At 40.9% G+C, this 25,680-nt stretch overlaps 1 protein-coding gene and 1 long non-coding RNA gene across 9 annotated transcripts in view; one reads left to right on the top strand and one right to left on the bottom strand.

Annotated features, from left to right (window-relative positions):
* HS3ST5 (heparan sulfate-glucosamine 3-sulfotransferase 5) overlaps positions 1-21,628 on the bottom strand; it is a 288,867-nt gene extending 267,239 nt beyond the window's left edge. For all 8 annotated transcript variants that reach the window (XM_082633473.1, XM_082633472.1, XM_082633474.1 and 5 more), the window contains exon 1: positions 20,819-21,628. The gene's annotated coding sequence lies outside the window, so the exon portion shown is untranslated. The remainder of the gene's footprint in view (positions 1-20,818) is intronic.
* Positions 21,106-25,680, top strand: part of LOC309811022 — a 132,040-nt gene continuing 127,465 nt past the window's right edge. Inside the window, exons 1-2 of the long non-coding RNA XR_014295093.1 lie at positions 21,106-21,183; positions 23,037-23,088. This is a non-coding gene — a long non-coding RNA (uncharacterized lncRNA). The remainder of the gene's footprint in view (positions 21,184-23,036; positions 23,089-25,680) is intronic.

Genomic DNA, 25,680 nt, shown 5'->3' with positions numbered 1-25,680 from the left:
GCAGCTCTGGGTTCAAATGCCCACTTAACCTTTTACTACTTGTGGGACCTTGGGAAAGTAATGAACCACTTGGGGAAACAGAAGCACTTACCTTGTCAAGTTGTTATGGGGAATTCACTATTATGTAAATCTCAGTACCATGCTTAGACCCAGCAAATGCTCAGTACCTATTAGCTTTTTATAACTTCATAATCTTTTACCAAGAATGGCTAAAACACCGCTTTTATCAGCTCCTATCAGCCCAAGGAGAAACAAGATTTAGGTATTTCCTATCATCTTGGCAAGTTTTTGTTTTGCTTTGCTATAATTGTTTGCAAAAACAACCCTAAACCAAAAACCATCCATAGTATGTATTTTAAATATGCATCTAATTTTATGTTTATGTGGCTTCTTTTAAATGTGATATTTGTATGTCTCTGAAGATATTATATACTCCAAGCTCACAGAGAAACTGAGAACTCAATCTGTTTAATTTTCTTAAACTTAATATATTTCTTTTGTATTATTTAATTTGCATGCACCATTATGCAACACTTGTGATTTATATCAATTTGTCTCCTTTGGTTTCAAAACTGTTACTGTTGGGAGTGATTCCACAGACAAATATAGCTTAAGAGAATGATCTGCACCTTCAAGTTTTCTCTAAATTTGATTCATAAGTAGTATAGCCTCTGGTCACCAGCTGTCACTGCTATTTCCAAGTCTATCCATAGTTGTGACCATGTTGATGTTCTGTGAAGGCCACTTCAAAAGACTTAGTTAAAAAACATCATCTTCTCATTTTTTATTCTATTTTTTTCTTTTTTTGGTACCCTGAATATAAATATCATGTGGGAAAGCTTACTGTTATTTTTCTGGAGAGTGCACATCTTGCTTTTATATTTAAAAATTATGTTAAAAATCATCTCATATTTTAAGTTCTATTTCATTCTTTCTTTTTGTCGACTAGTATTCCATTGTATAGGTGTACCTTAATTTATTTCATCAGTTTTTTTTTTATAAATTTATTTATTTTTCATTTATTTATTTTTGGCTGCGTTGGGTCTTCATTGCTGCACGTGGGCTTTCTCTAGTTGCGGTGAGTGCGGGCTACTCTGTATTGCGGTGGGCGTGCTTCTCATTGCGGTGGCTTCTCTTGTTGTGGAGCACGGGCTCTAGGCGCACGGGCTTCAGTAGCTGTGGCTCGCGGGCTCAGTAATTGTGGCTTGCGGGCTCTAGAGTGCAGGCTCAGTAGTTGTGGCGCATGGGCTTAGTTGCTCCGCAGCATGTGGGATCTTCCTGGACCAGGGATTGAACCCATGTCCCCTGCTGATAGGCGGATTCTTAACCACCGCACCACCAGGAAAGTCCCTACTTCATCAGTTCTTGTTGATGGACATACAAGTTTTTCCATCTTTTGCTACTATGAACAATAATATTGCAATAAACATACTTCAGTTCCTTTGTATATTTGTGTAAGTATGTCTGAAGGTCCTGATTCTTATTTTTTGTCAATGGCTCCACCATTATCCCAATCAGAATCTCTCTCTCTCACCCTTCTTCATAATAATATATGCCACATCAAGTTTAATCAGTTCTTTATTACATCCAATCTTTTACTAGAGAGGAAGAAATAGTATTGGTAAAAATAATAATAATAGAACTTGTTCTTGAGTACACATAAGACAGTCCCTAGAAAATCTTATAAAAATTGGTGGTGATGGGATGGTACTTTGTAGGAGACTACATTGTTCTTGGGATTTTACATGTATTATCTTTAACTCTCACAATTAGGTTTTATTATGCTCATTTTTCAGATAAGGAGATTGAGGCTCAGGTCAAATTAGGAATTTGACCAAAGTTATAAAGTAAGTACTGAGGCCAGACTATGTACCTGGATTATCTGATTCCAAAACCCATATTCTGCCCTGAAATCTACAATGTCTCTTTAATGTGTGACATCAGACGTAATGCTGACTCATTATATCTTCTGAATCCTTCTGGATCTACTCAATGTCCACTACTATATCACTAGTTCAGGTAAACAGCCTCCTATGAAGTTTTCTTGTCTTCTGTTATTCCCCTCAAATTTCTGCTCTCCACTCTCTGATAACCTCACTCCAGTACTAGTTCAATTACATCATAAGTTACTCTTTCAATCTAGTATTCATACTTTCTCACCATCTGGACTTCCCACACTTCCCACACTTGCATTTCCCACACTGATATCTCCACTATTTTGGTAGCAATCTCAAGGTGTAGGGACTCTCTAAGTAGGTATATGTGAAATGAGGAAGGAGGAAAGGGAGGTGTTGATTGGGTAAAGCTCCCAGCTCCTTATCCTCACCTTAAACAGAGCATCTTTATTTTTGTCTGCTTTATGTATGGGGGGAGGGCATATAATATTTTATTTGAAAAAAACGTAACATTCCAAAAACAAAATAGGAAACCATGAATATTGTAGAAATACTAGCCCCATAGGACAGGAGGGTTTTCCTCTCTTGTTCACTGCAGTATTCCAGCACTTAGAATGGTGTCTAGAAAACACTCAATAAATATTTGTTGAAAGAATAAACAGATGAATGGATTTAATTAATTTTGGTTTACATGATGTTCTAACTGAAACTTAGGGCAAGTTAGCCAACTGCTTGCTATAAGCCTCTTCTTTTTTTTTTTTCCTCCTGTGGAACCCACCACTCCCACCCAGGAGCACTGTGGAGATTAAAAATGTAAAGTACATAGCACTTTTTTTTTTAAACATCTTTATTGGAGTATAATTGCTTTACAATGGTGTGTTAGTTTCTGCTTTATAACAAAGTGAATCAGTTATACATATACATATGTCCCCATATCTCTTCCTTCATAGCACTTATTGTAATTGTGCTATAACTGAAACATTCTAACCTTTGGGTTTATTGCTCTATATCGAAAATTATTTGTTGTTGCATAATTCTTCTTCCACCTGGAATTTCTTGTTCTCTTTTCCTTTAAAATTTTTCTTCATCAGAGCCATTAATGGCTTTTCCCAGAGTCTTTCTCAATTAACTCAGAGTCTGACTATTTATCCGATTGTTTGGCATTTGTCTGTTTCTCATAGTAATGGGAGGTGGAGAAAAATAGGGCTAGTCTGGTATTTTTTGGTCACTTAATAATTTAATAACGTGGTGACTTGATAGAAGCCTTTCAGATTAATTATTAAAATCAACTTAGAACAAGCAGAAAAGCCACTTTTTTCTTACAGTCACTAAGGAATTTACTTTTCTCTATGCCATTTAGATTAGTGTAATATAACTTTTTTCATTTATACAGTGCTTGGTAGTATACAGACTTTTCCCTGAAAGCATGTCCAATTCTTGTTAGTAGTATTAACTACAAGTAATAGTATTGTTAGCCATTTCAAAATTTCTGTCACCAAAGTCAGAGGAGGAAAGCTCTCTATGCCTGCAAATGTTATTTCCCATGCAACTGAAAACTAATTGTGGTTTTAAAGGAGCAACATAATGTGTCTTTGGGAATGTGTATATATTTTCAATTTGTTTTATCTTAACCCTGAAAACGAATAAATCTATAGTCGTCAACTAGCTTCAAAGCAACTTAACCTTAATTTTAAGACCATACTAAAAATATGGTCTGCACAACCTTCCTTAATCAAGTTTGAAAGAGACAGATGGGCCTGCTTTCTCCTTGCACTGTGTTTATAGTTACAATCTACATTTGCTCATAGAACACATTAAAAAAAAAAAAAAACAGCTGCAGAACTGACATCAGAGAAAGTGCTTCCAAATTCTAAATATATACTCTAAATTCAAAAAGGCAACAGTGCAGTGTATAAATTCCCTTTTGATAATGACTAAAATCCATTTTAGCAAAAGTAATAGACGTGAAGAAACACTACTTGTGAAAGGACAAGAATTCTGGAGGTCATTTCTGTTGAAGCTGTTCAGGTTGCCCTTGAGAAAATTCCTGGCAGCGTAGTTCCCTTCTTGCCATCTATACTTTCCAGTCTCTCTGAAGGTTTCTCTGACTTTCACCCACTAAAGAGACTAGACATACCATAGTTTTGAGATATGATGAGCATATGTAATGTCATAGACAGTATTAAACTTCCAAATACTTGCTGCTCCTGCCTGGGAGAGAACTGTACTTTCTTGGTTTCACTGATGGCAGACTTGGCCATAGGAACTGATTTGATTAATAAAATAAATACAGGTGACTTGTGTCACTTCCAGAGGGAAGCCTTGACAGCTAGCGTGTCTTCCACAGTGATGTCTCCTCCCTATGCCACAAGATCAGCAATGTTCCCCACAGACGCTGCTCGGACAGAGCAGGTCACCTTGTGGCAGAGCCCTCCAACTTGCAGTGGACATGTGGTGGGAGGGAGAAATGAGCCTTTGAGGTGCGAAACCATTGAAATGGGGTCTTTTGTTACCTCAGCTCAACCTGGCCCATTCCTAACATACTTGATAAAAAGTCATACACCGGAATGAAGGGAAGCTCTTTTACCTAGAAGGCACAAGGAAAAAAATAATACTAAAGCAGGACTGTTACTGGGATTAGAGAAAGATAACATATGTAAACTACCTGGCACAAATGTGATGATACGTAAAATTATTAAGGCATTCAAGGACTTGTGTTCGGATGACTATTAAGTGTGTGCAGGGGGATACAGGTAAAATCATTAATCTTTGGTGAGTATCAATAGTACAGGAATACTTTTTTATGCTCAGAAAAACCTACAGTGGGTAATATGACTGGTGGCAGGAGTCACAAATTTATGGAATCAGAAAGACAGGAGTTCAGTTCCCATCTCTACTTCTTCCTAACTTTTCAGCTTTGAGCAATTTAACTTCAGCTGCAATTCCTCATCTATAAAAGTTGAAGAGAACCTACCTCATTGGGTTGACATTTACACAGTTATATTTAAAATTGATAACCGACAAGGACCTATTGTAAAAACTGTTTTTAGAAAGTAAATATGTGAGATGATAGATGTGTTAGTTAACTTGCGGGGGTGGATATCCTTTCACAATGTAGATGTGCATCAGAACATCACCTTGTGCACTGTAACTATCTTATAATTTTATTGGTCAATTATACTTCAATAAAGCTGGAAAAAAAGAAGAAAATAACAGTGCATGTTAAGGTTCTAATATAGCATGTGGTATTCAATGGCAACTCAGTCAATGCAAATCTTATTATTTCTACATATTTAGTTTACACTTTCCTTCTCAATGAATGGAAAGCTAAAGTATACAAAGTTATCCAGGGTATAAAGCTATGCTGGCCTGGGGTGGGTTAAGGAGTACAGGTTTCAGTACTTTTGATCTTAATTTTGGGACAGAGGATATTTTCAAAAGTTCTCAAAAGAAAAGCACAGTTTTAACTTTAGGGCCAAAGAAATCCAGAAGGCTACTTTGAAGGAACACTCGTGTCACGCGTCACGAGGTGAGGGTTGACAAAGACATCCTCAGGAGACTCCAGCAGGAGCGCTGGAGCGGGGGAATGGACTTTTTTTTTTTTTTTTAACATCTTTATTGGAGTATAATTGCTTTACAATGGTGTATTAGTTTCTGCTTTATAACAAAGTGAATCAGTTATACATATGTCCTCATATCTCCTCCCTCTTGCATCTCCCTCCCTCCCTTCCTCCCTCCCTACCCCACCCCTCCAGGTGGTCACAAAGCACCGAGCTGATCTCCCTGTGCTATGCGGCTGCTTCCCACTAGCTAGCTATTTTACGTTTGGTAGTGTATATATATGTCCGTGCCACTCTCTCACTTTGTCCCAGCTTACCCTTCCCCCTCCCCGTATCCTCAAGTCCATTCTCTAGTAGGTCTGTGTCTTTATTCCCGTCTTACCCCTAGGTTCTTCATGACCTTTTTTTCTTTTTTTCTTAGATTCCATATATATGTGTTAGCATACGGTATTTGTTTTTCTCTTTCTGACTTACTTCACTCTGTATGACAGACTTTAGGTCCATTCACCTCACTACAAATAACTCAGTTTCGTTTCTTTGGAATTGACTTCTTTGTGTTTGGTCTTAGCTCCTGAGAGTTTGAGATTCAAGGGGAGGAATAAAAAGGAAGGAGTCTGCATGAGATAAACATAACCTAACAGAAGACATACTGTGCACTGCTATAGCCATTATTGCACATAAAACGTAAATACTTGAAAAGGCTTACCCATTCTCATTCCCTTTTAGACAACAGGGCTGCCATGTCTCATGGGCACCCGAAAAATTGGAAAGTTTCTAAGATTCTGGATCATGTGAAGGGAGTTACACCTGTGTTGCCTTGAATATCTTTTCTGAAAACTCTCATTTCTCACTTGGCCCTGGAGGGACAAGTAGTTCCTGACATGGGCAGGTTTATGGTTTCAGCTCATCACTTTTATTCATTATGTACACATGGCTTTTGACATTCAATCACTGTACAATGGAACAAAATCCATGGACCTAAGGTTGAATTGGGGGATAGTTTCATTAAGCGTTTGTAGAGAAGGAAGGCATATTCTAGATATAGCTGTTGTGTATGTGAAACACACATAGAGATGGACAGAGGCGTCTAGAGTTTTACTGCATCCCAAGACTCAAATTTCTTATATACTATTTTGGCTGTCAAAGTAGTGTTTCTTTGACTCAGTGTTAAGGCATGTTTCAAGACAAAAAGAAAACAAAACAAAACAAAAAGAAAAAAAAAAACAACAAACCCACTCAGCTTATGCAGGTATATGTGGCCTCTGTAAGCTTTGCTCACATTATTTTCCATTTAGAGCTTCTAGACTGAGTTCAAGGTCTACCTCCTCCAGGAAGTACTTTCTTACTCGTTTCCCTCCCAGCCTCTTCTGTGTTCCTCTACTCTTCTTTAATATGTCATATAACTATGATTTCATTCAACAAGTATTTATTGAGCACTTACTATGTGCCAGGTAATATTTTAGCATACTTAGGGTATATTGGTAGATAAAAATTCTTGCTTTCAGTGGATTTTACATTCTAGTTGGTGGGAGGGGAGAAGTGAAAATAAATGGATCCTTATTTAATTGTAAAGTAATAATTTACTTTTTCTCTTGACTCTTTGAAGCCAGAGGACTGTGTTTTGTCATCTCTGTAGTACACAGTAGGCCTTCAACAAGTATTTGCCTAATGACTGAAAATGGAATTCTGAGTAATGACAATATTAAGAGTCAAATACATTTTTAGAAGAGAATATTTGGGCCTTTATTCCTCAGTACTGATTTATGAACTAGCACAGTAATTAGAGCAGTTGCTGGCAAAGTTTCCAATTTTATAGATCTAATTTTGGAAAGTTTTATAGTTGAAACATTGAGTTGTCAAACATACCCAATTTCAATGATCACAATACTTTTTAGTCAACGTCCCTGAGTCCTATAAACTCTTTTCGGTGAAGAATCTTCTATTCTTGGTTGGTTTCTAAAGCACAAAATAAAAATTAACCTCTTTTTTTAATAGGACTTAAATACCAATATAGTATAAGACTCAGTAGGGCTTTAAATTTAGGGTTTTAGTGAAGCTTTGTACTTTAATATTCAAAATAACTCTTAAATGGTCTTAACTTAGTTATTTATATTTAGTATCCATACAAATGCTGCTCCTTAGAATTTCCTTTTTGTAAAATCTCCCTGAAGTACAGATAAGCTCCTGAATTTTTTTTTTCTAAATACCCTTGTTAGAATGATCAGTATTTGAAAATGAAGATGGTACACTGCCTAGTGGGGGGTTGTGAACACAGTTGGTGGTCATATTGTCCTTGTGGATAATGATAAGTATCAAACTAGTGGGCTGGCCACATCCTTTGTGGAATCTCCCCTGTTTACTTTGCTCAGGCTGTCCTGGGAAGCCCCCTTGTTCTTTAGCTTATGTCCACTAGAGGGTGAGTGGAGAGAGGAAAAAAAAATACCAAAAGACATTTAGCAAGTCTGCTAAACAGTTTGATGATGGAAATTTTTTGGAGGATCAATTTAGGATTTCTTTATTCATATTCATCTTGCCTCTTATTACCATGGATACATAAGTTGATTTTTATGGATACAGCATTTATAAGTGGCAAGTTAAAAGATGGCAGTATATTATACTGAGTCTATTTTTACAACTTGAAAAATAAATGCCGTCCAGATAACTAAAAGCAGCATCGTGAAAACACACTAGGCTTTCTCAGTAAAAACAGCTTCCAGATGTGCAACATCATATTTTTTTGCTTCAGATTTTAGACCTCCAGTAAATATTTTTGAATTGGGTTCCACAAGTGTGAGAAAATATATTAGGTTCTTGGACTAATATTCTACTGATAATGCTGCAATAAGCTGATCTGTTTATATATCTCGAGTGATACACTTAAGTAATGAAAATAGCAAATGTCATGTAAGTCAAGGACTGCTAGTTTGAGCGTTCTTCGCAGCCCTTCTTAAAGTTAGCGGCAGCTACCTATGCACTGCGGTTTGATGATGTTAGGCAGGTGGTACATGTTGCTCAAACTATTGACCATCTATGTTGATGTTTGGAATCCCAGCATTATATTTTCATGCTTAGTAAAAATTACCAGATGAGGGCAAGATAGGGCAGGGGAGGGGGAATAACAGGGGCAGTGGGAGATAGGACAAGCTTATATTATAAGAAGGAATGGATGGAAATTGCAATTAACTTTAAAATTTAGAATGCATATAAAATCCTAAATTTGATTGCATATACTTTTCAAGTACTCTACAAGTCACAGTTGTATATAGGGTAAAGCAGGGAAGGAAGGAAGAAAAGAAGGAAGGAAGCAAGAAAGAAGGAAGGAAGGAAGAAAGAAGGAAGGAAGGAAGAAAAGAAGGAAGGGAGGAAGGGAGGAAGGAAAGGGGAAGATCCAGTGTCAATATAATCAGAAATTACCAATTTACATGGTTAATTGTGTTTCTGTCTTTGGCACCCAAACACCTCCACCACCCCTGCCCCCAACTCCCCGCAAACGTACACACAGACTCAGACACAAAAAGAATGACACACAGTTCCAGACCGGGGACCAATGTTTGGCACTGGACGATTTCTTATTCCTTATACAATCTGTCTGTTTAAAACAACAACAACAAAAAAAAAACCCCACTTTTATAGTTAATGTTTTTCTTTCTTTTTGTAACCATACACACTCCCACGTAGCACAAGCTCAATTCCAGCCAAACTTTTGTGTGTGTTTTTACATAAAGAAAACGGGTCTTCTAGTTCTGTGTTAGCAAAGTCACCTCTTCTACTGCCACTGCTAATGCTAAACATGTAATAATACTTTATTGTCATGAGCAGGAATCTGCTTTGCTAATTAAATGCAGCTGTCAGTAATTACTACTTGTCAGTGTAATCTATTTTAGGGAGCTCTACTTTAAATGATAAAAGATGGGCCTGATATTGAGAGGGTGGGACAGGCAAGGTGACTGCTTACTTCCTCAGATCAGAAACTCACTCTTTTATGATGAATGAGTAACTTTATTGTAACTTTATCTTAACTAGGCTATCCTGTATTTCTCTGGTGCATGAGTGACAAAGTTTGCAATTACATAGTTTTTCTTTTTTTTTAATATCTGAAATCTAAATGTCACCACCTTTGTCACACCAACAAGTACTATGACTTTCACAGAGTTAAAAATGCATCATGATGGTAATCTATAAGAAAAGCATCAACGGTGAAGTCACTGTAACCTCTACTATCAAATATTGAGCTCAGTATAAACGTACCTGCTAATTCTCACAAACTGGATTAGACACAGAGGAGGATCACTGTGAAAGGTGGGCGGGGGGGGGGGTAGTAACTGTTTCTTGTAAGCATTTTTCACTGATATTCAACCAGGTTTTCTCTGGGGAAATGTTTAAACTTTAGGTTAGGTCTTTGAAATCTGCGAATGAAAAAAAATGCATGGTGTTTGCTTGTAATATTAATTTATCTTAACTGATTCTGAAATGAACCTCAAACTCTTTAAAGCTCTACATCTGCAGGACTAAAAGCAATGTCAGGACAAGGGTAAGGGCAGCCTGATTCGCTCCATGGGATAGGTGCTGGGGCTGCCACAGATGCTGGCATTGTGTCCAGGGTCTAAGGGGAGCAGACCTTTTGCCCTCACCTCCCCTTACTTCCCCTGACATTTAAAATGAATGTGGTGGCAGTGGGGCAGGGAAGCTGCAGTCTCAAGGAGAGAAGTGATGGAGTGGTGGAAGTATCAATGGAGAAAAATAAGCACAGCAGGGAGTATGAGGGAGGCTTGGCGCACAAGTGGCTTTACCCCACACAGCCTGAAAGACTTATCGCACCCCTCACAGCATCCTGACTGCCTCATCCTTCTTCTCCCACCATCTGTTTTATATCCAACACTCAATAGTCCTCGTGTTGCTGGATAATTAATTGTCTTGTTATAGGTCCCAACAAATTTGGCAGCTACTCTTCTGAATACAGCACATTATATAAATAGAATTAATAATTCGGTTGTTCATCCCAGGTGAAAAAAAAAAAAAAAGCTTTCCAGATGGAAAAATAATGAAAAAACGTGGAACAACTTAAGTATATTTTTGAAATACAGTAGGCAAAAGACTCTAACCTGTATTCTTTTTCCCAGTACTCCTTCTTTGGGTAAGAGATGAAAGGTCTGGGGGGAATGGTATAAATTCTCCCTTTTCATGGCATAAATGTTAACCTCCTTTACTGAGAAAATGTGAGTTATTCCAGATAGTTCTAAAAAACCAAAATGTTAAAAATTCCAAGTGATCAGCATCTCAGTCAAAGAGAGGATACATTGAATGGCCACTAAGCTCCTTAAAAAGTATTCAAAGGAAAACAAACAAACAAAAAAAAACACAAAAAAAAACAAAAACAAAAAAAAGTATTCAAAGGAAAAAACCAAGAAGACAAATATGGATAGTGGTGGAACCTCTGAGAGTTTCTGACTTTTATGTGTTCCTACAACCACAATTTCACTGCATCTTGAATAGCCTGTCATGTGCCAAACTCAGTCTTTTGAATCAGCTAAATGACATTCCTGGATTATAGTAGGTGTTCAATGAATTAGCGGCCGAATGTAGGAGTGATGATTTTGAACTACTGTCATGATATTGTTTCTTGCTGCTAACGCCAGCTGGTTGAAGCTGGCAAGTGACACTCAGTGGCAAGTGTTTAGACAGCAGGGACAGAGGTATACTTCCCACCTGTGGACTGGTGATGATAGGGGTGGGGAGAACATTGACCTTGTTTTCTCATATGAGCATCGACAGGGAAACACACTCACAAAGATCTCCAGTTCATTTCTCTGCACTACACCCCCTCCTACATCAGGGTCCCTTTTGCCAACTTGGGTTTTAAGACCCACTTGGCTCTCTTCTCGAACAACAAAAAATGTCCTTCTCCTCAAGCCGACTTTAAGTAACAGAGGCATCCTGGCACAAAGACTATAGTATGTACAACTACCAGCATGTCTTTCCCAGCCCTGTGCTGGGTGAGAGATGAAGGTGCAGGCCCAGGCACTGGTGGGGGTTAGGACAAGTATGTGTATATGTACTTTGGGGGTTCATTAACAAATAAACCAACAATTCAATAAACTACATATAATAGAGGATCAGAAAGCTAACCCATCCTGGCTTGGAGGGAGGCGAGTAGGCTACAAAGAAGGAGAAGAGTAAGAAAACAAAAAGAAGTGGTGAGGAAGACAAGAAGTTAGACAAGCAGAGAATCCCCTTGCAGAGGGGCCGGCATGTACAATGGCTTGAAAGTGTGAAAGAGCACGCTCTATTCTTTGCTTGGAATCACTCAATTGAAGGGACCTTAGGTTGAGTGACAGGAGATGAGTCCCAGGCTGGGCCACTGAAACAGTAAGGACTTTGAAAGTTGAGCTAGCTTGAACTTTACCCTGAAGGCAGAGGATGCTATAGGTTATTAAGCAGGGGAATTACATGATCAGGTTAGCATTCAGAAAAAATTTCAGAAGCATTGAAGAGGATGGAGACCTGAAGCTAATAAGGAAGCTAGTAATTCAGGTGAGAAGTTCTGATGGCCTGAACTAAAGCAGGAGCATTGGGGCTGGTAGTAGGTAGATGTTCAAAAGGCAACACTGTCATGTCTTGGTGACAAACTAGAGGAAGAGAAGGAAAAATACAAGATGATCCCCAGTTACCTGTGTTCCTACTCTGATCCTTTAACTATTTTTCCTGGTTTCTCAGTTTTCTTGGGCATCTGGACAGATGCTGCTACCAATACAGAAGAGCAAAATAACAGAAAGTATTTGAGAAGAGGTAATATTAAGAAAGTAATGGTGTGCGGGACTTCCTTGGTGGCGCAGCGGTTAAGAACCCGCCAGCTGATGCAGGTGACATGGGTTCGATACCTCGTTGGGGAAGATCCCACATGCCGCGGAGCAACTAAGCCCGTGCGCCACAAATACTGAGCCCACGCACCACAACTACCGAAGCCTGTGCGCTTGGAGCCCATGCTCTGCAACAAGGGAAGCCACCACAATGAGAAGCCTGTGAACCTCAATGAAGAGTAGCCCCTGCTCGCCACAACTAGACAAAGCCCGTGCGCAGCAACGAAGACCCAATGAAGCCAAAAATAAATAAATAAAATAAATAAATTTATTTTAAAAAAGAAATGGTGTATGAAAATTCTTAAACTTTTTTTTGCTTGTTTTTAACATCTTTATTGGAGTATAATTGCTTTACAATGTTGTGTTAGTTTCTGCTGAACCTAGGATAGGAATAAAGATGCAGACGTAGAGAATGGACTTGAGGACACGAGAAGGGGGAAGGGGAAGCTGGGACAAAGTGAGAGAGTAGAAAATTCTTAAACTCTTGGTTTTATTGTTGGTAAGTACAGAGTTGGGTGTCCCTTATTTAAAGGATGCTAGTATTTGTAGAATTCAGAAACTCCAAAACTAAATGCTGTCTAGTAATCTTTGACTGTCTAGTCATCCATTTCAGAGTAAACGGTGTATAAAAATAAGTACTTGATTAAGAAAACATAATTCTGTCTGCAGAAAATCAAGAAATAATAATTACAGCTAATACTTATTAAAATTTTATGGTGTGCCAGATACTGCTACCAGGACAGTAGGCAATAATGTTCTTCATTTTACAGAGTCAGATATCAGGGTTAAGTGCTCACTGCAGATCTAGACTAGATTTGGGAACAGAGGAATATAACCATAACCTGAATAAAAATGAAATGAAAATAAGTACCGCCCCTGGCTACCAATCCATCTGCCGGCCCTTCACCCCCTCGCACCCCCTTATCTGCCCTGTTTTCTGCCTCCACGTCCCTCCTGTGTCTTTCCAGCCTGAATCCCTCACCTCTCTGCTTTCCAGGTTCTGATGCCTGAAGGAAGAAGCTCCGAGTCTCCCCGCCTTATACCATGTGCCAAGTACCACGGAGAAAAGGGTGACAAGGACACAGTCCAGCACAATCCCTGCTCTTGAGAGGTACTCAGGCAGGTGGCCCATGGAACAGTCCTCGGGCCTTTTCCAGCTATTCTTAGGAGGCAGGAACCCTTCAGACCCCCAGGAACCCTGGAGCTCCCCATAGTGAGCCTTTCTGCTCATGCACACTGTGTCTGTGAGATGAAGAGCCCCTTCCCAGTGCCCTTTGGTCCTATACTATTTCGTTCAGCTCAGAAAAAGTGAGGCAGTTAGGAAGTTCAAGTCACAGGCAGCTGGCTCACCACATGAAGAAATTCCACTAGCATGGATTGGTAGTTCCCTACCACTGCATACAGAGCATAAATGCAACTATTTAGCAGGATCTTGGCAACCAATTTAAATCGATTGAAAAACAGATCCAACCATTTACTAAAAATTAATATGGTCTCATTCTTTGCTTTTGGGGCCGTTGTACATACACAGGAAAATAGTGTGATAGGACAAAGCCAGGAAAGTAAACTTTATTGAAGATAAACCCCTCTTTTGTTGCAGGGAGGACACAGGGAAATAGGAAGGCGTGGGTTTCAAGGCCCAGAAATACAGGGAGGTGCTTCGGGGCTAATTGCTACTCAGAAGTCTGTTGGTGTGGGTAAGTGTGGGCTCTGGGCCAGATGACATGAGTTTGTATCATGGCTCCACCCCTCTAGTTAGATGACATCTCTGGGCCTCAGTTTCCTTATCTGTGAAATGGAAATACTAATGACACATACCCTATTGAATGCACTGTGGGAAAGAAATGTGTTAAGACCTGTAGAAAGCTTGTTACATTAGTAAGTGTTAATTAAATGTTAGCTATTATCATTTATTATTTTTACAAAGATAAAGAGGTAAATAGGTATATCCATTAGGGCAAAATAACATGGAGGAACATAGTATTAAGCTTTATAAGTCTGTAAAGTGAGGATAGCCAGGTGGCTACCTGAATTAAATGCATTACAGAAAAATAATCTAAGAATAAGATTAAACCTTTAAATCAAGTTACTCACATTTAATCATCAGAGTTAGGAAATAGCTTTTTAAACCATGAACTCTATATGGTATAAAAGTATAAAAGGAAAGAAATTTCTGTGCATCCTAATACTTCAATTCATGTGGTATAAAAAGATAAATATAAATAGGTCAATGCTTTTAGCAAACCTTTTGTTCTTCCCCATTAACTGTATTTGTATAAGAGGATACATCTTTCAAAGAATTATGTAAACATACATAGCTGGGCCTTGCAAGAAAAAACTGTGTAGTAGCTGTCCCAAAAGCCTCCTCTCAATTTCTGTGCTTGACGCAGGCCTTTAAATCCAGTAACATGTTAATCACACTTAACTCTGAAACACATATTTCTTCTCTTCATACCCTTCTCTCAACAGTGAGACAGTCCAGAGAACCTATGCTTTGTAATGGAGAACAACCAATTCAAGATACACACATACATAAAGACAGATTGATAAATAGATAGATATAGAGAATAATGTACCCATTATGTTTAACCATTGCTGATGATATTACAGTGATATTAAAGATGATAACAGTGATATCAATTACTACTTGCTGAATCTTCACTATGCATGATACTGTATGCTAGGCACTTTACACATATTATCAAGTCTAGATATAGGGAAATCTAGAACTGCTATTTCCATAACCATATAACAGATAAGATTACTAAGAATTAGACACGTTTAGTAATCTGTCCAAGATCCCACAGCTAACAAGCCATGAAGCAGGGATTCTAATTCAGCCAGCTCTGTCCGACTCCAGTACTTATAATAAATACCTTATTTATATTGAGGCACATTCATAATTATTGTGATTTTTTTTATTGACTTGACTTAGGCTATGGCAAACAGCATTACAATGACATTTTAATATGTTCCTAAATAGTTCCCCAAATTATACTCAAATAGTAAAGTTGTTAATATTTATGATAGAAGAGTTGTGCTACCCCATTAGCAGTGTAAGGATTCTGTTACTTAATGTTAATTATGTCTTATATGCCTTTTTTTTTTTAACATCTTTATTGGAGTATAATTGCTTTACAATGGTGTGTTAGTTTCTGCTTTATAACAAAGTGAATCAGCTACACATATACATATGTTCCCGTATCTCTTCCCTCTTGCGTCTCCCTCCCTCCCACCCTCCCTACCCCAGCCCTCTAGGTGGTCACAAAGCACCCAGCTGATCTCCCTGTGCTATGTGGCTGCTTTCCACTAGCTATCTATTTTACATTTGGTAGTGTACTTATATGCCTTTTTAAAATAAAAGGTACAATTACAGGCAGTTTTCCTTTTCTCAAATTCTAAATTTAAACACTTTAATCAATTTATTATTTTACTTTCCTTCCCCATCATCTTCCTTCATCTCAGGTCACTCAATCTTAAAAAGATTATTAATCCACAGGGTTTCATAGATGATGATGTCCTGAGGTCATCAACGAAGGAAAAAGCCTGTACAATACTGAATCACAATCTTAAAACTATGCAATTTTAAAGACATGTAAAGTTTCTGGACTATCCACTTCTAGAATACCCTTCATCAGTTTGTGCAGTAAACATTAATTGGATGCCTACTGTATGCCAAATGGGTCAGAGCAGAATAAGTCTCATTTCACACTTTCACATTAAACTCTGATTCTTTTGGCAAGTACCATATAGGAACACATAACACTGACCTCTATGCAAGAAGCCAACATTATAAGGATATTAATGGCAAGCATAAAACATGCAATATCAGAACCTCTGAGCTATTAAAACTACTTAAATATGGCATCAGTTCTTAAGTTACGTAATTTTAAAAAGTAGTTGGACCTAAGAAAATTGTTGAGTCCATTAAAAACTGCATTAAGCTATAGCACTGCTCTAGCATTGCTCTAGATCAGGTTATTTCTATGCTTCATGCCAATCATCTTCCTTACAAATTCCTTAAGAATTCACTCTAACTTGAACTGTCATAAATCTCAGTTGCTAGAATGCATTTACTTTACAACTTAACTTGGGTCCCCCTTTGGTTCCCTGTTTAAGTAAACTTTAAAAAAACACACATCAGCTCAAGAGCAGCGGCACCGCACAGTGGGCGCCAAGGCCAGCTCTGCCATTGAGCAGGTGTGGGGCTAAAGCCATTTATTTAGGCTTGCTGAGCCTCACTTCCTCACCTCCTAAATGAGGATAATAATAAAAACATCCGCTTTACCTATTTATTTTCCCTCTGCGGAGAGCAGGGCAGCTACCAGAATTAAGTGAGTTAATATTAGCAGAGTTCTTTGGACAGTGTCAGGCACATACTAAAGTTTATGATAAGTGTTTTTTAAATAAATTGTTCAAAATAGTTTAGTACACTCCCAATTTTTTAACATCAAACTAGTTGAGCATTTAATAAGTATCATTCTCCAGATAATGATGACTTCACAAACTGCATATGCCACAAAGCAGGACTCTCTTCCTATTGTTCAAAGTTATGAGACAAAACGTAGATACATACCTAAACATACACAAGTATATAAAGTATACAAGTAGATAGAGATGTGCTCTAGATATATACATATGCTCATATGTATATAAATATTTATACGGAAGCACGTGTGTATATAGATGTAACTTACCAACCTCCCACACACAATCCAGGTAAAATGGCCTAAAGTCAAACCAACTCTGCCAACATCTCTTAATACTGACAGAGCTTTCTTTCGTAAAACTTTTCAAGAAGAGGGAAAATAATCCATTGTACCAAATGTTAGTTAAGACGTGATAATGGAACTTGCATGTGAGATTTAAAGAGGTCCATTTACCCTGCCTATACATTATGGGGATCTCCAGATATAATCTTTTACTTCTACTTTCGATAAGTGTTAGCTGCTCTGAAATGGTTTTGAGTTAGATCAGTGAATTTTCAAGTGAAATTCTTAATATCTTGCTTTAATTGCACTCCTGCTGTAAAGGTTAGGGTAACCTCATGACCCACAGAAATAAATATTGGTTCTAGACTGAGCAAAATTTGTCAACAATTAAACTGGATTTCAGTGGGAAAGAAGTTATACTTTTGCTGGTTTTAAAGAATTTGTATTAAATTCACAGAAGAATTACAATGTAGGATTTTTCTAAATAGTAACAATTTAGGTCATAGTGAAAGTTTAACTAGTGATTTTGGTTTTGAGGTCCCCCTCCCCACCAAAAAAAAGGACAGAACTTGAATGAAGATAAATCTGAGGTTTGACAATCATTTCCTTAACTTGACTTGCTCTCTTTCAGACTATTCACCTTTTCTTAAAACAAAACAAGCTATAATTCCATTATCAATCAATAACTCCTCACTTAATTGCAATAATCTCAGAATATGAAATATTTGAATAAAGTATTAAATAGAAAATTTTAAAATCATGCATAAATAAAATACACAAGTATTCACATAATTTCAGTGGCACAAGAATGTTACTGCTTACACTCTATTCCCCGTTTTAAGCATCATTTTTAGCAAGTGTCCCCTTTACTAAGGGATTGCTATCTCCATTTACTAGGAAGTTACCTCGAGAGTTACTTCATTCATGAATGAACATCCCTAAAATAAAAGACCACTCTGGCAGACCTACCAACAGAGTCAAAGAAAATTCTTCTCAAATAAAATTTCCATAAGGTATTTCCCTTTTTCTAAAGAATCCTAAATAACCATTTTTGTTAACCTGCTCTTTTACATATAACTGCACTTGTAAGAGATGTTACTGTTTCTGAGATTATAAAAATAAAAAGATGAGAAAAGGAGCATAATATTTGTTGCATTCTAGGAATTCGGGTTAGCTTTCTCAGTGCAACAGGAACATTTGCATTTACTCATAAATGAATACTAATGACATATGCAGATCTGGCACTGCTTCATAGAAATCACACACAGAAAGCTAGAGCAGTGCACAGATAGTTCTATTTCTCCAAAGTATTCAAAGAGAAGATTAAAGTCAACATCAATTCTTTGAAGTTGAGTCATAGCTAAATGACACGGTGTGTTAAGAATAATGGTGGGATTTATGGTGAAAGCGAACTTAGCTAGTGAACATCATGTATGACTTTTGAGTCAACAACTCATGATTGACCACCTACTTTGGGCAAAATGCTGCTTCCTTAAATAAGTCACTGTTCTGCAGTTCTTTTTACATTACACAGTGTAGGAGTAAGCACCCAGCTTCCACTGGAAACCCTTCCTTGTTATTTAAAGTAACACTCAGCTCAGCTTTGCATACTGTGTGTACTCCTGTGCTCCTTTTTGAATGAGTGGAAATTCAGTGAGTAAGAAGATTATTCATTCAAAAACATCTGTGTATGCCTGCAAAATGGTACGGACAATGATGCAAGCGTAGTCAACTCACTGTGGGCATCACCTGCTCACAAAGAAGTCAAAGGGACTTCTAAGGGAAGTGTCAAAGGGACACTAAAATTTAAGAATGAGGTCTGGCTTAACCTAGAAACCATGATCCTAGTACTTCTGCAAAACTCTGAAGAGTATGCTTGTGATTTTCCATATTATCTCCTTTAGGCACATATTTGAAAATATTACTTTATATTATTGATGATGTTTCTATATATTTTATTAATCCAGGAAAGAGTATTTTTTAAATAGCCCAGAGTAATCTGGAAGGGGCCAGAGCAGTTTTCTTGTTCACTGCTAAGAGTCCCTGCACTGGAGACAGCTAAATTTAAGCAGCAGTTTCCTTCCATCATTATGTTTCTTATACTGTCTTCCTGTGTCTCCATCAGTTCACTAGTGAATGACTTCATATCCCTAAAGAAGCCTACCCTGCCACTCATTCAGTCACTTTAAGCAAGGTCCATTTGTAAACAGAGGGAGGAAGGTAAGTAGATCGCTTTCATTTCTCCTTTTAAGAGCATTACCAGGAGGAACCACTACGGCAACTTAAAAAAAAAAATTCTGGTACAACATAATTGACACCAATAAAAACATTAAAAATAGTTTTGATATCCAATTTTGTAATCCCTTTTATTATCTTCAACTTTTTCTTGGAATAGAAGCTGAATATACTTGAAATAAATTGTACTGTGGAAACATTCGTCTAAAGCCCTGAAGTATGTCAAAACTACTGAGCAAAAAAGCTTTCAGAAGCACCCGCTTTAAATTACTTCTAGCAAATCAGTTCAGAAAGGAGCACCGTGAGAGAAAGAACGCCCACCCACTCTCGCTCCCACCCCATTCCGACCCTGAATGCTATTTATCCGACTAAGTTTACATAAATCAGAGAAGAGTTACAGTGCAATTAAATGTATCCACGAAGTAATATGATATAAAGCACTTTGCAAATATTAAACCTCCCCTTAAGGGATCAATGTTTTCCATGAAGAAGCGGGGGGGGGGGGAGCAGAAGGGAGGGAGGGGGAGAGAGAGAGAGTCTGACCCACCGGGTGAGTACTGGGGAGACCGGGATCTGAGGAGCTTTTCTTGGGTAGATGCCCTGAAGCACTCAATGAGGGAAGCCTGAGAGCGGAGCCCACCAAGGTGAAGTGATTCCGGAGTCGTGACAGAGGTTTGCTCGCTGTGCACCTGGAACCGCCAGGTAGAGGCATCCGCAGGAGGCTGGGCGCTCCTTCCCGGCTTCCCCAAACCTAGGCGGTCGCCCAAGTCCCAGAAACATAAGTCTCTGCGCTCTAGTTAGTAGCCACAGCGACCTCGCGCACCTCTGAGTAACAACGGTATGACCACCCACTCCACTGCATTTATCTCCTGAGTGTGTGTGTGTGTGTGTGTGTGTGAGAGAGAGAGAGAGAGAGAGAGAGTGTGTGTGTGTGTGTGTGTGTCGGGGGTGGGTGGGAAGGGCTGCGTGAACTGCGTGCACTGGGGCTGCCCTGGGGCGGGGACCGGTACTTCGAGGGGTGGGGGCCGGCGGGGCGGAGAACGCACCCCACCCGCAAGTTCACCGCGCCTTTACCTGCCCTCTGCTTGTCCTCCTCGGGCCTCGCAGCACCCCCCACTCGCCCAAAGCCGTCTCGCGCTCCAAGCGACAGCCCCACAATCACCCCGAAGTGGCCGAGGGCGGGCCCCCAAACTCTGCTGTGCGCAGTTAACGCGTGTTTCCAACCTCCCTCAAAGACAGCCCAGAGCGCTGCGACCAGCTCGAGGAGAGACAGACTGACAGACTTGACACGGACGACTCTCTCAATCTACCCCGAGAATCCTCTCCCTCACGTTTCCCATCTCGCAATAGTTTAACCTCGAGCCCCAGAGAACGTCTCAAAAGTCTCCTCAAGGCAGTGCCCAAGAGAACCGCGCCCCACAAAGCGCTTTGGCCGGCATCACACGGATGTCTCTCCTCAGCGACCTCCCCTCTTGTCATTTCCCCCCAAATCTACGAAGCTTCAGCCCCCTGGGCTGGAGCCCCTCCCCGGCGCGAGGCGGGCAGCGCGCCCTGCTCACCAACGTCCCCGGCGGCGGCAGCGTGGGCGGGAGCCCAGGGCGCGGGGGCCAGCGGCGGGTCGTGCCGGGCCACAGGGCGTCTCCTGCAGTCCCAGTTGGTGCAGTAGTTCCGGACGTCCGGGCTTCGGCTCCGCGGGGAGCGAGGCTGCTCGAATGCGAGCGAGTCAGCGGGGCTGTGCGTGCGTGCGTGAGAGTAAGAGGCAGGCGGGCCCTACACGCAGGCGGCGGCGGCGGCGGCGGCGGCGGCTGCGGCGGCGGCGGCGGCTGCGAGGTCTGGGGCGGGGAGCCAGGAAGGGGAGGAGGCGGGCGAGAAGTAGTGGAGTTTAGGGCGCGTTTCCCGCACTTCCCCTGGAGGCTGGAGCCAGGTACGGCAGGGCGCGCTCCCGCGGCGCGGGCACGGCAGGGGCGGCCGCGAGAGCCCGAGTCCGCGCGGTGCCTGGGCCCGCAGCGGCTCTGCGGGAGGAGGTGAGCATCCTCCTCGCCTCACGCGGGCACCGGCGCGGCCCCAGACTCTGAGCGCCGAGCGGAGAACCTCCTGCGTCCTCAGTGACAGGTCCTTGGGCAGCTTGCTTCCTCCCGAGCAGCCTAAAAGAGTAACAGTGCGGCTGGGTTCTTCCCTTCCGGGGTCTTGGAGCCGCCGGGGGCCAAGCTGCGTGGGCGCCCGGCTCCCCGCGGCTCGTGCTGTCACGGCCGCCGCCCGGCTCCCGGCGGCTGCCTCCCGGAGACGTGCCCAGCTGTGTGCGCGTGTGTGTGTCTAAGCGAATCTCTTCCCCTCCATCACTCGGGCGCGCGGGAGGTATCGGGTCCCCGGCGACCAGCTGCGGAGTGGCTGCCAGTCCCCACCCTCCCCGCTCTCTCCCCACCCACCCCGCCCCTACTCCTCCTCGCCCTCGTCCTCCTCCCCTGCTCCTCCTCCAGCTGCCGCTTGAGCTCCCAAAGGCAGGGGAGAAACCGCAGCGAAAAGGGCGGAGAAGGGTGGGGAAGGAAGCGCAGGTGTCTTCAGCCGAGAGCGGGCCCGCCCACACGGGAGCAGCTTGCTGCAGGGGGAGGGCAGGGCCTTAGGCGGAGAAGGGCGAGGAGAGGATTTACCCGGAGGCCGAGGTCCTGCGGCTGAACCGCAGCGCGTCCCACCAGGAGCGCGGTGAGGAGGCCGGGTGGGCGCTCAGGGCTCCCCGGCCAACTGAAATCGCAGCTTGAGGAACCCGCGGAAGTGACCAGGGTGGCAGAACCCGGGAACACAGAAGTCGGAGAAGCTGAGACCGGTCTCTCCCGGGTCAGAGGGGCCTAGACCTGGAGCTTGGGGCACACAGGTGTCCAGGGAGCTCGAGTGTGGCTCCAGCATATGCCAGGCGGGAGAGCTGGAGGCTGTGAGGGGTCGAGCGGCTGCGGCAGCGGCGGTTCTCAGACTGCTGTGTGCCTCCGGAGTCGCAGGGGGCGATCACCGCCTAGCTGGGAAGCGGAGATCAGGGCTCTGCCTTTTTCCTGGTTCCAGATCCCAAACCCGAGAGGCACACTGGCCTTCCCAATTCAGTCAACGTCCCGCCTACCCCTTGCTCCCAGAATAGCAGTGGGGCAGTGGACTCTACGTGCTATTTCCTGTGCTCTCTGCCTGATTGAAAAGACCCCACCTAATCTGAGACTGATGTGTTGATTCTTCTTTCCTAACTCCGGTCTCCTCACTCATCATCAGCCCCACCCGACTAAAATTTCCCAGAAAACTAATATCTTTCTCATTGATAAAGTTTTCCCCTCTGGAGTTTCCTTAAAAAACAATTTTTTTCTCTCTCTCCAGGTATTAGGTCTCATATTAATTCCCTAGTACAAATGCAATATGCAGAAAAGTCCTTTAGACTGGGAGTCACGTTATTGCTTATGAGTGCTGGTCTGTTTTCAAATGAGTTATAGAATGCAGAGTCGAGTCAACCTGGGGTCCTGGAGAGAATTGGTCCATTTAATTAGAGGTCTGTTGGAATGCTCACTGGCAACAGCACTGGAAAGAATTGTGGTGCTTCCGCCAGTATCCATTCTTTTCTATTATGGTAATTTTACTTTGTTAATTTAGGCAATCTGAAAATGAAAGGTTGGATGCAATTCACAAGGCACAATATTTCTAGATTATCATTCAGTTGCGACCCCCACCCCCTTCCCCATGCCCACTCTCACCATCACTTCCAAAGGTGGTGAACTCGGATCTCAAGCTGTACTTTTTCAATTTCAGGATACAGCCTGAAGGACAAAGCTGTTGAGTTCTAGAAAGAGATAACTTAAATGTAAGTAAACTTATTTACCAACTACTCAGACAAAATCATAAGCTCAGCAGCAAGAACAGAATGTATATTGTTTAATATACTGAGCAGGAGGAAAGATGGCTGTTTGCCAGATATGTGATCCATTAACCTCTGTAGCTCATTGTTGGCAACAATAGCATACAATCACATCCTTATGTTTGAAAGACAAGGGATTGTTTTTTCCCCATCTCAAAATCACAATGACACATTATAGTCTAAAAGAAACCTCAAACAATAAAAGTAATAAGAAAGGAAGAAACACAATTTGCTTTTTTCTGAACAAACGTTGCTGTTCTGTTTTTCTGGAGGGGAAAAATGCTGATAAGCAATAAAGTCTGCAAAAGCATGACAATAGATTTTGAAGAATGCATCGATCCATCTATCAGTCCTTCCAATTAGTCAACTTTATTTAAAATGTTTATTTATATTACCTTTTTATTGGTATTCATTCTTTCTTTTGTGCCAGGAAGATTACTGAGGAGGACGATGGGGTGAGATGAATCTAGTTTCTCATAATTCTATCTTGCTTCAGGTTTATGTTTGGCAGGAGAGGAACAATCAGCAGCCCGTGCTTTCTCAGCAGTCCTAACTTCTCAGAGAATCCTTAGCTCTGTAGCTGATGCACTAAGACATTGTCACAGTGATTTTGCCTAGCTTGTGCAAGATCACACCTGGGGCTGGGAGCAGGTACAACCCCAGAAACTGTGAAGCAAAGCTCTGGAAAGACTTTCTACCTAGCCTTGGGTTGGAGGATTAGATCAGGGTATATGCACTTTCAGCGTGTACTGCTCTTCAACTCCTCCAACAATGTGGCTTTCTTGCTAGGTAAAGCGCAGAGGAGGGTGGGTGGGTGTCTAACATTTTTAGTAGAAACATTTCAGTATTGTGCAAAATTAAATAAAACTAAACACTGGATGAAGAGGCACAGCCAAAAAATCTTTTTAGAATGCAGTTTTGAAAATGGTTACAGATGCATTGGTTTGGTTTAGTCACCAAAGCCAAATAAAGTGCACAGTAATAAAAACATCTGGTTAATTAGTTTTCATTTGGTAAAGAATATATTTTTTCTGAGCATCATCACACTCTCTTGTCTCATAAAGATGCAACCGTTAAATATTGTTCAGCTTACGGTTTCAAATGTAGGCTGTCCTTTCAGTAAAGTATAGAAATATTTGTCATTATTAGAAGGTATTTGACTTGTTTTCCAACTATATCTTTTTTTTTAAAACGAGCTAATCACTGACATCTAGACTCAGTTGGTTAAGTAAATATTTATTTAAAGGAACTCTTTTTGTGCCAACCACTGGAAACCAAAAGATGAATAAAAGAAGCCTCTGCTCTCATAGGGTGAGTTCAGTAATCACTAGGTTTATCAGGTGTAGGTCTGGTTCAACAGGAGTCCTTACCTTTTGCAGAAATGAGCCCCTGAGCCCACATCTCCATGCTCCATCACTGTATTTGAATGTCCCTGTATGAAAGTTCTGGTTTTCTGTTGTGCTAGGAAATGTTTAGCAGTCAGAGGCCTAAAAGTGTAAGGCCACACCTGAATATAAGAAAACTATTTCTTTTGGAAGAGGTGGGTCCACAGATCTGATGTCAGAAACGATGAGGACGGTCAAGAGGATTTAACAACTCTCTAGGTCCAGACCAATGCTGGCTAATAGAAGCGTCATGCAAGCACAAATGTGAGCCACATGTACAATTTTAATTCTATATAGCTCATTTAAAAAGTAAAACAAAACAGGTAAAATTTAATATTATATTTTGTTTAACTTAATATATCTAAGATATTATAGTTTTGACATATGATCAAGATATAATTATTAGTGAAATATTTTACATTATTTTTTTCACATCGTGATGGGCAGAATGGGTCCCACACCCTAATTCTTGGATCCTGTAAATATGTTACATTACGTGGCAAAATAGACTTTGCAAGATGTACAGTAATTAAATTACAGACCTTAAAATGGGGAGGTTATCCTGTATTGTCTTGAGTGGGCCCAACCTAATCACACGAGTTCTTAAAACCAGAACATTTGCTCAGGGGACAAGCAGAAGAGATGTGACACAAAGAGAAGTCAGAGAGATTCAAAGCATGAGAAGGATTTAACATGCTTGAAGATGGAAGGGCCAATGGGACAAGGAATGCAGGTGGCCTTTAGCTTAGCGAGCTCCAGAAATGAGACCCCTACCCTATAACCACAAGGAACTGAATTCAGCCAACAACCTGAGTGATCTTGGAAGCAGATTAATCTGCAGAGTCCCCACAGAAGAATGCAGTGCTAATGGCACCTTGGTTTTGTCCTTATAGGACTAAGCAGAGGGCTTACCTGAGCCAACTGTACCAGGACTTCTGGACTACAGGACTGTGATAATAAATGGATGTTTTAAATCATGAAATTTATCATAATTTTTTACAGCAGCAATGTAAAACTCATACATGTACTGAGTCTTGAAATCTGGTGTGTATTGTACACTTACAGCCCATCTCTATTTGGACTCTCCACATCTCAAGTATTCATTCAATAGCCACATGTGGCTAATGGCGATCATATTGGACAGTGCAACTCT

This window comes from Mesoplodon mirus (assembly GCF_964341445.2).
Source record: "Mesoplodon mirus genome assembly, chromosome: 10".
Classification (NCBI taxonomy): Eukaryota; Metazoa; Chordata; class Mammalia; order Artiodactyla; family Ziphiidae; genus Mesoplodon; species Mesoplodon mirus.
Note: the sequence above shows the minus strand (reverse complement) of the source record. Positions and strands in the feature narration are given on the sequence as shown.